This window comes from Opisthorchis viverrini, assembly GCF_000715545.1.
Source record: "Opisthorchis viverrini unplaced genomic scaffold opera_v5_27, whole genome shotgun sequence".
NCBI classification, from domain to species: Eukaryota; Metazoa; Platyhelminthes; class Trematoda; order Opisthorchiida; family Opisthorchiidae; genus Opisthorchis; species Opisthorchis viverrini.
Window position 1 is genome coordinate 1,201,821 of NW_008751682.1, and position 12,412 is coordinate 1,214,232.

Below are 12,412 nucleotides of genomic sequence, written 5' to 3' on the forward strand. Positions count from 1 at the left end.
AACTTTCGGGTGCTGGAACAACCCCATAGATATAAGTGACCCACCGTTCTAGCACTACCGGATTTCCAAGGTGTATTCGAACTGGTAGACCAGTCTGTTCTGCATGATACGCTTGTTCACAGAAGAATGTCCCGGAATTTCGTGAACATAATAAAATCTTTGCATTCTTGGACTTCCGGATGTATGAGTGTACGGAGAGCTCCCCAAAATCTTCGATACACAAATCGGTCTCCAACAAGGATGTCTACTATCTCCATTCTTATGTACTTTCGTAAGCAATAAAATAATGATACGAACGCCGGGAGGTCTCAAAAACCCCAGGGTTTAGGTGCAATCTGATGAAAACCTTGTTACTATGCGGGCGACCTCGTCTTGGCGTTCGAAGAGGCGAAGACACAGGTGTCCTTAAATGAAATAACCAAAGCCATCCTGTCCCTAAGAATGCACTTTAAAGTCACAAAGTGCAAGATAATACTCATGGATATGCAGTCACTGAGCACGCCACTTACAATCCAGGTAGACGGACCAGAAGTGGTGGCGTTCTTTTGCATATCACGGAAGTTGAATTAGTTCTGATGGTAGCGTAATACACGAGGCCAGTGCACGAATCTGCACGGTTCGGGTCGCGTTCGCTAATTTGAGACATCTATGGCATCAAAGTGGTGAATCCCTGAATCTCAAGTAACGTACATATCAGGCAGACTACAATACGGGCTACTTTTTGTGCGGCTGAGACTGCCTATTCGGGCTACGGAATCAAGGCACTTCCTGATGTTCAACAAAAGCTGTCTCAGAACAAAATTTGGTGTGAGTTAATGTGGGCGAATCCACAACGGGGCGACTGATGAGTTTTCGATTGTGCAACAGAGAGTTTTATTGACGACTGTATTGCGAACCAGAAGCTGTTATTGTTAGGCCATGTTTTGCCTATACTGAACCAAAGTTTTCCGAAAAGAGTGCTGTTTTCCATGCCAAGTTTAGAGTGGTGGCAGCAGCGATGTGGATAACCATTGACCTGGCAGTGTAGTATGAAGGAGATTACGAAGCGTTTGGGTTCTGTCGGTGCTACTCGCCTTTCGGGATGGGAGCCTCGATTCCCACTGCTCCTGTTTAAGGACGCTGCAAAGTTTGACTGCCAACCGGTACCAGTGGCGATCTTTTTGTTAGTTTCCCTCTAGATTACCTGAATGAGTGTCCGGAGTTGCAAGCAACTCGGAATGACTGTATTAACTCAGCACTTAAACCCCTCCACGTCCTAATTTAAAACCAACCTTTCAAATGCCTCATGGTTCTACGGCAGCGAAGCAACGTGATGAAAGCTAACGTCATGCCGTCGATGGCAATCGTTAAAGTTGAAAAGAAAAGTGACCAACCATACTTCGAGCCGCCAGCCAACAGAAATTTATTTAGTACTTGGACTAATTCCAAAAAGGTTTGTTGAAGTGCCAGCAACAGATATGTTGATGAAAATGTATGAGCCAAACAGGCTGTCAATGTATAAATAAGGCAAAATCCTGCGATATTATATTGACTTTGTTCCACCATCATTTCCTTGACAGGCCTGAAAATATCCCATCACTCAAAGAATTGCGCATCCCGGCCAAATGACCTTGAATGTGACGTCCATTGCGGGACAGTCGAAAATCCGAAGCATATCAGGCCAATGACGCCAGGGCACTGTCATACCGGGTTTGATAGCACATCCGCAAGTATACCTTTCTTGTTCTCTACTGTACTCCACCTCCCACTTATTCCATTAACTGCAAGTTTTGCCCTCTTCGCGTTGTTTCTGGCCCGTCGCCTTCAAATGCTAACGATCTGATCTTGTTCGATGTTCTCTCCAAAAAGCACATAGTAACAGTGCCTCCCTGCCTGTGTCGGTGCAGTGGTGGCCACGCCTACATGGGATGGTGCCCACCGCCCATGTCGCTGTCCGGTTTCCCAAAAAACCCGTGTAAACACAGTTCCCAATTTTATTCTGACTTTAACGTTAGGATCATTCCTGGCGGTACGTATTCACAATTTGGGAATAAACATTATAGTTGTCATCATTATCATAAAAATTTGGACAATGTGCAACCATAAAATAACTGCTATTTTCTCAATCTAATATGCGCGTACACTTGTAAATAATCACCATGATTCCGACGCACCGAAGCGTTAATGGGTGGATTATGAGTGAAGTTTGCTGTCGCGTCTAAGATATCGGTTAGCCAACGTCCAAAAGCACACCCAAAGCTCATATCTATGGCGTTCTGTTTCCTTTTGCGTGAACAATCAAGTTTAACCGTGATGAGATGTGCAATGTGATATGCAGCTCACCACCGTTATTAACCGTAATCTATCTGAAAACCCTAGACGAACCGAAGAACTATACTTTACTGAGCTTATGGTTCATACCATTTTGACACCTGAAGTGTCCATGTGAGATATCGCAGAAAAGTTTCAAAGTTGTTCAATATCTACTTAGTTTCCATGCTCCATCTTGTTTACTCATTTGGGTTGAATTTTGAACCGTTTTCAAACATAAAAACTGGGGAAGTACAAGTGGTTTAGCGAATCTATGTATCAAACTATTAAAAGACGCCCTCTTAATTCGGTGGAAATAAAAATATTTTCCGCCATTTAAGCTAAGATGGCGAATGAAATAAATTTCGCATCAAGGACATAAATTAAGCTATGTCAAACACTTCTCTAAAGAATCTCTGGCTCCCTCATTTGAAAGTAGATTGCAGTGGACTGCGGTACTATTGATGAGGTAATGATGGGAATGTGTAGGCATCAGAAAAACTTGGATTGGCCAAAAGGGATATTGGGCATGGATATTTGTTCGCATAGCTGAAAAGTGCCGTGCAGAGTCCACTTATACCTACATTCGTGACGACCATTATTGCTGCATACGAGTCCGCTGGTCTATCCTGTTAAAAGAAACAATCACAGTCGGCTCATCTAAGGATGCCGTTTCAGAACGGATCACAGTTGAAAACTGGAAATTACCGCCGAACATGCTGGAAACTTTTGGTGAGGTTGCATCGAGAGCAACCGCCTGGTGTGAGACCTCACAAAACAACACCGCCGGCCTACTTGTCCATTTCAACAACGGCCCACTATACTTTGAAATTCCCAGAAATTCTTAATATTTATTAGGGTCTTGCATTAAGTAGTTGCTGATAACCCAATGTGCTCGGATTAACAGCCCTACGCCGGATTACATTTGCTTGCATCCGTCTGCCGACGTGCACGACAGCCGAGGTCGTTTTTATTTGACATAGGAAAATTTTCGTCCATCATTACTACAGGTTCTTTTGGTTTTCGTCGGTATTTACCTTGTGAGTGGGATTTCCTGGGAAATGCTTCACTTTTTGAACCTGTTGGGAAAAACTAGGGATATAGCATGAACACTTGAAACCCACGTTCTAAGTGAGGCAACCCAGTAGTTCTTCGCTGTGTATTACGCAGACGCCAAACTATATGAACACAATGGGGTGCTCTTTGCGTCCTCTTCCTCCCTTGCATACGCTGCAAAATATAGTGGCTCCAACTTCCACCTAATCCTCCTGGGTGATTTGCCAGCAAGTTAATTTTCAACTACAGGACATCATCTCAAATTTTGACTCCAGGTCTGTGGAACATCACACAAAGTTCTATTGAATCTCCGTAAAAAATAACCTGTCATATTTGGAACTGCCATATCAAGCCCCATTCCAGGTGATCCACGCGCTTAATCAGACCACCTAGTACTCTGACCAACTATGCGTCTAGGTGTTGGATTTAACTACTGGATTTCCACCTCTCAAAAACTACATTTGCTGATGTACCCCAGCAAACTAAACGCATCTCCTAAACGGGAGGATTCAACCTCAGTGACAGACTTGCTGCTTTAGCGGCAATGGACTACATGCCCAGATTCCAAAAATGCAATTCAGTGTGCTTTTCCTTAAACTGCTGTCTAACTAAGAAGATCTGATACCCCCAAAATACGCAAGCGCGTGCTAACTGGGTACAAGCTGTTTAAAAACCAACCTTTTTATAAAGCGTGGATTCACTTGGAGCTGCTGTATATCGGACATGCTCAGAAAACACCCTCTTGCCTCAGAACCGTCATATGGTCAGACTGGGGACGCATGCGCCTGAGGAGAGGTTATGCAATCGTAATAAATTCTGAGACAAATCTTTAGCATCGCCAAATAAAAAGGTCTCCTTGTAAGGGACTAACGACGAAAGAAAAACCAGTGCTAGCAAACATACGAAAATGCTTAACATTTGAAATCAAGTGTACAAACGGAGCCCGACTCGCAAGTCATCAAAGCTAGCGCACATTAGAACCTATTGTTTCAACAAGACCAAAATGGATACCCTTTCGATACTGTACTGCAAAAAAGTACGGCATTGTATCCAGCAACACGGGGAACCTACAACAGTGTCAGCGCTCATTGCAATGCCACCTTGAGCCGGTCAGATGACAGCTTTTAACGGGTTACTGCATTTTTGACCACCCGAGTTATTGCCTTAGATTTAAGTCGTCATCAACCGCCTCCACGCGCAACAACATTCAGTCACAAAAATATGTTTGTGCACAGGAAATTCGCTACCCTGTGCACTAAAAAAATTACCATTAGTCACCGTTTAACAGCGCATCAGATTTACAGACACCATACACCAGGATAGCATGACAAACAAAGCTGGCGCACGCAAATTTTACATCGATTTCAAACACTATCCCAAATGAAATATGTCCCTAGCTGCCGCAGTTCGATTCCTTAGTGTTCCGGGAAGTCCTCCATTAGGAGTTCCATTTGGGGACGTGGCGATCTTCAAAGCGAATGAGGTTGCCAGCTATAACTTTCATCATTCGCTGTCAAATCGGACCACCTCCGTCGCTTCCATCTAATGTGCACTTCCGCAAGAATGCCCTTCTGGAGGCGTTGATCTACCGACGTGAGTACCGCATATCCACGCGGCCAGCGGGTTAACAAATGTTGGCGTCTATGTGTTACGCAGCTCCAAAACAAGCCACTTGACGTGTTAAGGTAGACCCGAACAGCACTCCGAATACACAAGCGCTCAAGCTGAATTATGTGTAGGGTATTTAGTTCTGAGTAGCCGGCTGTCTTACCTGTCTTACCTTACTGTAACAGGAAGATTTAAACTGGGTCTGTTTTAGAAAACTTGGTGTCCAAATAACAGTACAGATGCTGCAGTTATACACAGTTGAGGATAGTCCCCCTCAACCGCATAGCAGTACTTGTTAGAACCAGAAATCTAAGACTGATAGTGCCTTTGAGAATCACTCCCCCGGTTGATTTGCCCGTAATCACTGGATTCCTATACACAAGACATTACTTGATCTTGCAGCATTACTTTACGCTCGACGGAATATGAGTGAAAGCATTTCAGCCAGATGTTCCGTTTAAGGAGCCTTACGGTCCTACTATCCAGGTCGGCACGTGGGCACTTCCCCTATCTGTGGGCGTTTATGTTTGTGCTCTCAGGTTGATTGTTAACATGATAATTTCTCCATTTTTTTCTCATGTTGTGTCATGGTCTGCGTTTTTTGAGTCAGTTAGTCATCTCAATTCCCTTATACCTTTATTAGTTTATTTCTCTGACTGGCCGCTTCTCAATTTGCAGTGTGTTGTCTGATCTTGTAACTGACTTGTTTTGGAAGGTAAGACCACAATGCGATGTGGTTTGAGAGCTGGGCTAATAAAAGTGCAGGAAGAAAGTAAAGTAAATAGAAGGCATTAGGTTAAAAAATCGACTTAACAGAACTCAGAACACAACAAAACAAAGACGGAAATCAGCCAAATAGATTTCCGAAGGTGTAAACTTTTAACTTCATATAAATGCCAGCAGGCACCTGCCTGCCTACCACCTGGGTAATGATCACACTGTCTCGTATGTTGGTGAAATATTTGGGACTAAAATAAAAGCTCTTCCAGCAGGCCAACAGCCACCTAACTCCTGTTTTTTGTATCAGCTTGTGAATCCACTAAACCGGGAATTCACGTTCACGTCATGTCGGTGTGGACTAACCTAAAAAAATTCGTGCCACTGCCGGAAAGTTGTTCAAACAGGAGCGATGTGACCATATCGGAATTCTAGCAACCACTTACCACAGGTCAGAAACTTGGGCATAAGCCCCAATCCCCCATGTCTGCGCGATCCATGGACTAAAAAGGTTCCATTCTGAATGGTCCATATTTCGACCAATAAGGACACGCCACTATTGGTCCATAGCTGGGTCCCGCGTGTTGATGAAGTCGGCTATTTTGGGTCGCTACATTCCGTTGAACACCCCTTTTTTACGGGATATCATGCCCCTACGCTATCCAGACCGACTCAGTTTTGAGTGTTTCTGTTCTGACCAATACCCACCTCAGTTGCCGCTTACTTTAACTGAGGGTCCACTATCTTGAATCACGGATTCACGTTTGATACAGAATCGAGGCTTACACGGATCGGTACGCGGGATCGAGGATTTCGCCCAAGTTTCCCGGATCAGTTTTGTTCCAGTCGTTCAGTGACTACTGTTCAACTGAATGCACAAGTGAACAAAGTACACAGGATTGCTCTAGAAGACACTGGAACGGGGAAGTAATCTTGCCAGCGCGAGAAATCAACTAAGAAAGTGCCTAAAAGTGTTCTGAGCTGAGTACTAGCTGCGGCGTGAACAAGCGTCGGATGGAGGTTATTCCGGAGGGCGAATATCAGAAATGAGCAAAAGTGTCCGATAATGATGTGCGCTCTGAGCTTGAAAATCTTGCTAGCATGCTCTTGTCGTGTTAGATGGGTGAATGGCGAGAAACCTGTTGGCCAATCATTGTTCAATCAGCGCGTAAGGAAGTGCCTAGTTTCTTCGGAGGCGACAGTATTCCTGGGTGGAGGGCACCGCGAGATAAGTTTCGTAGTTCGCGGACTTAAGGCCGGCAAGCATTTTCGTAGCACCTTGATGGACACGCTTAGTGGGGGTAACCCCCACTGGAGTAGACAACGTGGTTGGTATATTCAAAAAGCAGTCTGCCGTAGGCCCCGTAGAGTATTTGGAAGCGTATGCAAGTAATACGGTAGAAGATGCGCCGAGTCATCCGTAGAACGCCGAATGCCTTTTGGGCTGATTTCTCGCAGTGCGGTGAGAAGGACATGTTTGGAGAGAGTCAGATATCCGAATCATTTTCGACATCTATCCTTATAATGTCTTATGGTCCATTCTCACCATGCACGACAAAGGCGCTCGCTGAGGCCTGCGCGAATGACATAGATGCACCTTTCGCCAGTCAGAGGAAAGTGCCAGCTCAACGACCATTGCTTTGCAGCGTCTACATCCATTTGGAGGGCACCGGTGTTTGAACTCCAGAATTTCAAGTCGTCCGAAAAAAGTAGACATTAACTTGAAAGAACGTCTGGAAGGTCGTTGGCGTAAATCAGAAACAGCGGTGGGTGGTCCTAAAACGGAGCCTTGAGGAATTCCAGGGGAGACCTGCGCTGGAGAAGAGTAGGTGGGGCCTACCTTCACTCGGAATGATCTGTCTGATAGGAACGACTTGATACAATGAAGGATTTTCCCTCGAATCCCGTAAGGCTCGAGTGTGTGGTGTAGCGGGACGTGTGGGACCCGATCTAATGCTTTTGAGAAGTCGGAAAACATGGCATCCGGTATGAGTCCCTCGTCATTGGCTTAGGTTAAGCTGTCCATAAACCAGCATGTTTGTCACGCAAGAACAGTTTCGAAGAAATCCGTGTTGAGCTGGAGACATTAAGTTGTTGGAAGTAAGGTGAGCTAGAATAGCCCGCTTCAGAATGCTTTCCATCACCTTGCACGGCACGCTTTTGAGGCTTATAGACCTGTAGCTGCTAGGCGATAGTCGGCCACCATTTTTGTAGATTGGTGTGACAATCGCTTCCAAGTAGAGGAAAGTTTGTCTTCATAAGGCGACTGACGAAATACCAGTTTAAACGACGTTCCCTTCAAGATCCTTAGACTGGATTGGACACGAAACGCACGGACAACGGGGATCGCTTGCTTCAAATGTGTGCCGATCACAGACTATTCCTTTGCAGCATGAATTTGGGGAACAGCGGAAATCGCTTGACAATGTGGTGCACACCAACAAACAAGTCCCGAATTCTAACAGGCCACATCGCCGTCAGTCGGTGGCGAGGGTCGATCACCGCCTGCCACTCATTCTGGAACACCAGCGTGGACTCCGACCATACTCGTGTACGCTGCTGCATTTCATTACGCGAAACGTGCACGCCTCACTTAGCCACTGAGAAGCTACTGGACCCAGAACCAGCCACTCGAACACCTGCCGGATGGTACGATTTCGGGTATAAACGGCCACTGGGAAAAGATAATCAAAGCGCTACTCAAAGCTGGAGGTACAACTCAACCAACCTCACCAAAAATTGAACCTCTAATGGGACCGTGCCTTTGCTGGGACAGATCCCTCTTGGCCGCAATCACAGCACCCGACACATCATCCGACGCCAGGTTAAACTGAGTATCCGTGCAGACCAAGAAGCTTGATGGACCCGAAAGGCGGAAGAAATGGAAGATATAAATAATTATTGAAACATCCAAAAGCTGTTCCACTTGATTCGTCCGTTGGAAACCCACTTGTCAGCGAAGTGATCGGGGACCAGAATGGCTCCCTGAAATGCAGCAAAGAAGAACTCTGGAACCGCTGGGCTCAGTATTCTGAGCAGCAGTTCGGCTGGCCATCTGCTACCTCTAATCCAGAATCTTGGCCTTCAGCAGGAAGGTTGACCGTAAATATATAGACGCTTTCTGCCTCAGAAGTGTCCGAGTGTATTTCCCTACTCGAGTTTCATCGCGCTGCTTGTCCTGACGACCTTTAGCCTGCTTTTCAACGTTGACTTCTCAGCCAGTCCCTACGTAGCCTATCTGGGTCTACCAGGGAGACTCAGACAACTGAGGTGGATTGATAGTAGTGCCCAATTTCAAAAAGGGTACTCGCAGTGAATGTAGCAACCACAAAGGTGTTAGATTGACTCCTGTTGTGATAAGGCTTTTGGTATCACTGATTCTTCGACATCTTACGACACGCGAACCCTTGACTCGTTGACCACATCTTCACGCTCCGTCGAGTGTTAGAGCAACGCTATATTTACAGGTGACCCACAATCTAGGTATTCTTTGACTTCAAGGATGCGTTCAATTCTGTCGATCGGTCAGTTCTGTTAACTACACTTGCTCAACAGGGCATGCCCCAGAAGTTTGCGAACATAATCCGATCGCTATATTCTCATACGCCTGGGCGGGTGAAAGTGTATGGTTAGCTCTCCAAAAGCTTCCATACAAAAAGTGGGGTTCGACACGGATGTCCACTCTCTCCATTCTTGTTCAACTTCACCATTGATGAAATAACTAGGCGAACGCTGGAATATCTCCAAAACCAGTGTCCAAATTGTTGGTGGTGAGAGCCTTGTCGACCTGGACTATGCAGATGTCATTACCCTCTTCTTTGGAGATCAAACCGAAGCACAAAACTGTTAGATAGACTGACCACCACCATACCATCTTTTGGCATACGCCTTGCACTTTCAAAGTGTAAAGTCATGCTTCAGAACATGCAGCCTGCAAACATATCCCTTACAATCCAGGGAGAATCACTGGAGGTTGTGCAACATTTTACATGCCTCGGTATTCGTATCAGCTCTGACGGAAATGCGTCTGATAGGTCAGTGCGAGAATCTCAAAGGCTCGAATCACGTTCGTTAATTTGCGTCACTTGTGGCGTCAAAACGGCATATCACTAGATCTTAAGGGCCGCGTGTACCAAGCTACAGTAAGGGCTGTGTTGTATGGGTGCGAGACGTGCCCTCTGCGAACAGATGATGTGAGGCGTCTTCAGGTATTTGCTCACCGATGCACCAAGCCTGGCTGCTTTTGGATGGCGTTAGCGCGTAAGTAACGAGGTTTGGTTGGTGTTCGGCAGGTAGTTCAACTGGGTAAAACATCCGGTATCACCGAATATAATGGCTCGGTCATGTGCTACACTTGCCGAAACACCGTCTACTGAGACGAGTGTTGTTCTCCGTGTGCTTGAGTGTTGTTGGCGCGGTACGTCTTCCAGGATGCGGTCTCTGTGACCTCACTTGTGCTTGGCTGGAGACGTTGCAAGAAATGGAGATTAATCGATATCAGTGAAGTTTTTGCTGTTATTTTCTTTCCAGATTGAACGCTTGGACATAGGCCAACACTAGGTCCCTTCCCTCACCCACTCTTTTTCTCTTCTGTTTACTCTAGGGCTTTGAATATAATTAGACGAATCTTATGGCTGTACGGTAGTGAAGTGTCAGTGTCAACACTGATGTTGCTGTCTTTGATGAGATGTTTATGATACTTAGGTGGACCTCTTCTAGCCCCAGCGCGCAGAACGGGTTTGTCTTGTGCAAGAGTTGACGAGTCCGGTTCGCGCGGGCCTTTTACCTTAGGAGGACGTAGTTTCCCCCTCGCGGTTGAGAATTTCAATGACTTTTACGTGTAGCTCGTGCAATACCACCTTTTGGACGGCTGGATCTGTTGATGTTCAAGGATTTGCGATGAACACGCGGTGGTTGTTTTCTTTGGCTTTTTGCTGCAGCTTGACCGGCAAGGTGTCTCTGTGAGGCCCTGTCGGGTCGCTTGAGTGACATCAAGAAGTAATCCTTTCGGTCTCATTCCCAAGAGGCTTGTTTTCGCAGAGGACTGCACCTTAAATCTAGCCAGCACCTTTTCGATTGTGCGTTATACAGCCCGAACAGAGCAGTTCACCAGGAGTAGATTCTACCTGCATGACGTCACTAAGAGAATGGACCAGGTCATCGTGTAGCAGTTTGTGTAGCTCTATGATCCACTTAGCTGTCCTTAGCGGTTCGCCTTTGATAGCCGCAGTTTCTCGTATTCAGGTTGGTCATTGGGTAGCGGACCGACGAACACAGCCTCCTGGCCCTCCAGCCTGGTGGTCAGATCCTGAACGGATACTCGCTTCTAGAAAAATTGAACTACTGTGTAATCATGCCGATACCTACCCGCTGTATTTGGGAAGGCATTTGAGCCAGGTGCTTTGATTGAGTGTTCTTATGGTCCTTCTGCTCAGCTGTGGGTGCCCTGACAGTGTCCCAACCCGCGTGCAACCATGAGCTTTACGACATCGGCCGCAATCAGCCAGGTTGTCTTGTTTTGCGCGGCAGATGGTTAAGCGAAAACAGGCTACCGCGGACGCTTCCTTTCTTACATGTTCATGTACTTCCTGTTCCCTCCTAACCCAGCTGTTTTCACGGGTCACAGCACCATGTTTGACAACTATTTCCACCTTCCACCACCCTTGGCCGCAGCGCCGTCTTCTTTAACAACTCCAGGCACCTCGAAATCAATTTTCAAATCCCGATAACTGGTCTACTCAACTGTTTTCAGTTTCCGTACTCTGAAGCAAGCGGGACAATAAGTTGCTCCGTACGCCGGATGCTCTCGACATTGATGTATGTTGTCTGTGAAAACCTAGAATTCAGGGCGCATTCGCTAGTTGAATTTACTGCCCCCTTGCTCTCTTCCGGCTACGCATCCGTGGTAGGGGACTAATGCAGCTTGATGCGGAAGATTCTGTACCTGACTGGATACCCATTGTTAGTCGCCTTTGAAGGGCTTGTCTGGCAACGTGTATTGAAGAACCTCGAGGAGACGTCCATCGCTCCCTAATTATTTCATCTTCCTAATCCCCAACGGATTTTTCTCTGAATCTGTTAAGAGCAACTTCTGCGGCCCATAGACCTTCTTACAACAGGCCATAAACGGTCGATGTGCTTACTGTTGACGTGATCTCGCAGGTCTGTAAGCCTAGAGTTGCTTAATTTCCATTCTGGGATCGTCTTGGACTTGAAGCAATACGCCTGGATAACAGATAGTGTCTACTGAGCGACGATTGTTCCTTTAAAGTATCAATGCTTTACTTGTCTAAGAATAGACGTACTCTGGAGATGAGGTGCATTGCCCGGGCACGGGGATGAGACTGAAGTATGATCGATATTTCCGACCTAAAGCTGCCACCTTGACGTGGTGGGTGGGCTTCAGTGCTGCAATGATCCCGCGGGCTACCCTGGCTGGAACTTCGTCCCACAAGGTTCAACCATGCCAGGAAGGCCAAAGGGGAGCAGCCAGACCAAGAGCACCGAGACCCCGTACTACGAGTAATCGTGCTACGAGGCGGCCTGGAGGTAAAGTCGTACTGTCCTCTGCGACAGGAGTGTGAAGGCAGTAAGATGTTTCCCCCAGGCGACCAGCATGTCCATATTTATGGAAGCAGCGATGCTGCCTTCCCCCGAGGAAGGACGGGTTAGAAAAGGTCGGCCCCAAAAACCGCACACTCCGATCGCCCAACGGTTGACCGTGACCGCCGGCGCATTATCC